This window comes from Danio aesculapii, chromosome 2 (assembly GCF_903798145.1).
Source record: "Danio aesculapii chromosome 2, fDanAes4.1, whole genome shotgun sequence".
NCBI lineage: Eukaryota > Metazoa > Chordata > Actinopteri > Cypriniformes > Danionidae > Danio > Danio aesculapii.
In genome coordinates, this window is record NC_079436.1 from 22,031,210 (window position 1) to 22,034,930 (window position 3,721).

General features: G+C 38.8%; 1 long non-coding RNA gene across 1 annotated transcript; it reads left to right on the plus strand.

Moving 5' to 3' along the window:
- The first annotated feature begins 2,152 nt into the window (after positions 1-2,152).
- On the plus strand, positions 2,153-3,721 carry LOC130235861 (uncharacterized). Its single transcript, XR_008838422.1, has 2 exons — positions 2,153-2,948; positions 3,254-3,721. It is a non-coding gene; the product is annotated as an uncharacterized LOC130235861 (long non-coding RNA).

The following is a 3,721-nucleotide window of genomic DNA, read 5'->3' on the forward strand; positions in this document are numbered from 1 at the left end:
TGCCCTTAAATGGGCTGTAACTGAGAAATTTCATGATTATCTTTATGGCGGCACATTTACTGTCATAACAGATAGCAATCCATTGACATACCTTCTGACGACAGCTAAACTGGATGCTACCAGCTACCGGTGGCTTGCTGCACTTTCAACATTCTCATTTCGGCTGCAGTACCGGGCTGGTAAACAAAATGTTGATGCAGACAGTTTGTCTAGGCGACCACATGAATCATTGCCAGAAGACCAGTTATCGGTAAAGGAGTTTGAAAGGATCAATAAGTTCGTGGAGTATCATACCATGGATACTGAGAATCCACAGAATACTGATAGAGATATAATCCGAGCTATTTGTGAGAAGCATTCTGTCCAACAAAGTGATAATTCTGGTGTCACTCTAGTTGAATCTTTGGCAATCCATCCTGATGCTGTGCCGGAATGTTTCGAACAAGAGGATAGTCTAAACGGATTAGCTGCTTTACCTCTTCTTATGAAGGAAGACTTGGCTGAACGGCAGAGATGTGATCCTGTCATCCGTGAGGTATTGATGTGCATGGAATCTGGTGAAAAACCTCTGCCTGCATTACGACTAGAATATCCAGATCTTCCATTTTACTTACGAGAATGGGACCGTCTTGAGTTGATAGATGGAGTTCTGTACAGACGACGACGAGAAGGAGACTCTGTCAATTTCCAACTGGTTTTGCCAGAGGATCTTAGAAGTTTTGCTTTGAACAGTCTACATGATCAAATGGGTCATATGGGAACAGAAAGGACGCTAGATTTGGTCCGTTCTAGGTTCTATTGGCCAAGGATGGGAACTGAAGTGGAGCACAAAATTAAGACTTGTAGTCGTTGCGTACGTAGGAAATCCTTGCCGCAGAAAAGTGCGCCCTTAGTAAACATTCAAGCCACAAGACCCTTACAACTTGTTTGCATGGATTTTCTTTCTCTTGAACCAGATAAGAGCAATACTCGTGATATCTTGGTTATTACCGATTTCTTTACGAAGTATGCAGTGGCCATGCCAACACCGAATCAGAAAGCAAGAACTGTTGCAAAGTGCCTATGGGATCAGTTCATTGTGCATTATGGTTTCCCTGAGCGGTTACATAGTGACCAAGGACCAGATTTCGAATCTCATACCATCAAGGAACTTTGTGCAATTGCGGGAATCCAAAAGATTAGAACAACACCATATCATCCTCGAGGAAATCCTGTGGAACGGTTTAACCGGACTTTGTTAAATATGCTCGGAACATTGGAAGAAAAGGACAAAAGTCATTGGAAGGATTTTGTCAAACCCTTGGTACATGCATATAATTGTACTAAACACGAGTCTACAGGATTTTCTCCATATGAGTTGATGTTTGGGCCGTCAACCCTCGGTTGCCCCTTGATCTTGCTTTTGGATTGCCATGTAAAGACTGTAAACAAGTGTCTCATTCACAGTATGTTCAAAGTCTTAAATCTCATCTTAAGGAAAGTTATGAGGTTGCGTCACAAAATGCACGGAGGATTGCTGAAAAGAACAAAATCCGGTATGATAAACGGGTAACTAATTCTTCTTTGGAAGTCGGAGATCGTGTTCTAGTGAGGAATGTACGCATCCGTGGAAAGCATAAGCTAGCTGACCGATGGGAATCTGACATCTATGTTGTTGTAAAACAAGCTGCTAACTTACCAGTTTACACTGTCCGGCCAGAAACAAAAGATGGTCCACTTCGTACTCTTCATAGAGATCTTTTGCTTCCCTGTGGATTCTTACCTGCTTCCAAGATCCCAGATCCAGTTGTGAGTAAACCTAATGTAAGACATAAGACTCAGAAGAATCCTGATTCACAGATCCTTGACAGTTCAGTTTCTGTTCTTGAGATGGATAATGACATTCCTGAAATGATGTGTGGAGCTTATCCAATTGATGAGACAAGATTTACTACGGTTCACCAAGTGCTTAGGCCGAATGTCTCTGATGAGGTCCCTCATAACCCTGAGGTTATTCATTCACTTTCAGTGGACAAAGTAGCTCAGAGTGATCAAAGTAGTGACTTACCTGCGGATGTTCCAGAGCAAGCTCCACCTACTGAAAATATAAGAGAACACTTACCTGTTGGTGTTCCAACAGACTCCTTACCTAATGTCTTGGAGATCACTGAGTCAAGTCCAATTCCTGATGCAAAGTCAGTTAATGATCAAGAAAATTCTCAAGAGGAATGTAGTGGACAGACTCAGACCTCTGACGAGGAGGGGAATGATCTTTTAGAAGACCTTCCCAGACGATCAACTAGACAAAGAAAGGGTCCTAAAATGCTTACCTATCCACAGCTTGGAAACCCTTTAATGCACGTAGTGGATTCCTTTTTCCAAGGCTTAAACACCGTTTTGCTTAATGCATTGGATAATAGTGAAAGTCTGAATGATTTACCAGGGAAATCCTCCATACAGGATGTATAATATGTTGAGTTATTCTAAACTGTCACGAGACGTGCACAGTTAAGTGGGGGAGGATGTAACCCAGATTACTGAAGGGTTATATTTGTACATTTATAAAATAATATAAATGATCAGGGGATAAAACAACATGATAAAACAACATATAGCTGTGGATTCATTGTTCTAAAATGTTCTTAATAAGAAATAAATTGTTTAAAAATAATAATGTGAAATATTCACATGTTATTGGTTTAGCCAATCAGTGATGTGTGGGAGGGATTTGCGCTTGCTGACGCAGTGGGAAGAGATCGCCAGACTGTGGAGGAAGAGAGAGGGTGAGATCGCTAGATTTGATGATTTAAACTGTGAAATCAGATTATAACTTTGAAATTAGTTCGAGAAACTTACAAAAAGCTTTCATAGAGAAGTATTTGAAGAGGATTCAGTCATTAAATTGTTCCTGTGACGATCGATGGGAAAATTGCATCATTGTGTTGTTGAGGAGTGAATATATGGACATGGTGAGTTTAATTACTTTGTAAACACTTTGAATTTAATGTTAAATGACTAACAAACACAGTTTGTAGAGAAACAAGAGTTTATTTTGCTGTTGTGTGATATATACTGTATTTAGTTGTCTCCACGTGTTATTATTTCCCTTCACGTGTATGTTCACATGCATATCGCCTTGTATTCATGCCTAAAAATAGAAGAGATACAGGTTAATTGGAATGATTATTATGTTATTTGCTTGTATGTGGAAATACTTACCTGATATGATGATATCATTGACTAAATGTAGTCATGCTTTTGGCCTTTTGTACAGGTCAGGTTTTTTTTCTTTGGTGTTTTTGATTGAAGACTGATTCACATTGATGGCGAGCCAACCTATTCGGACACTAGAAAAGGAAACTGGAAATCCACCCTACTGAACCAGGAGAGTACTTTAATACTTATTATTTTTTTCAGCTCAAGGTAAAAGACAGTTTTTTTCCGTTTCTGGATAGAGACTGTTCGTGGTTTTTTTTCTGAGAACTGATTAAAAAAAAAGGAAAAAAAAACTAATACCAGCGCACGGACACTTGGAAATCAAACTATTTTCCTTTTGAAGTGAAATGAGAAATACTGAGTTTGTTGATTCTGAACAAGTGGTTTTCTTTACATTTTCAATGTAATTTCAATTGAACTTTATTTTGTTTTATTGTGTTTTGATTGTTTATCGTATTTTGTTAATTTTATTTTGGGGAAAGATCTGCAGAAAATTATATCTATAAACATTTCAAATACTTACCTA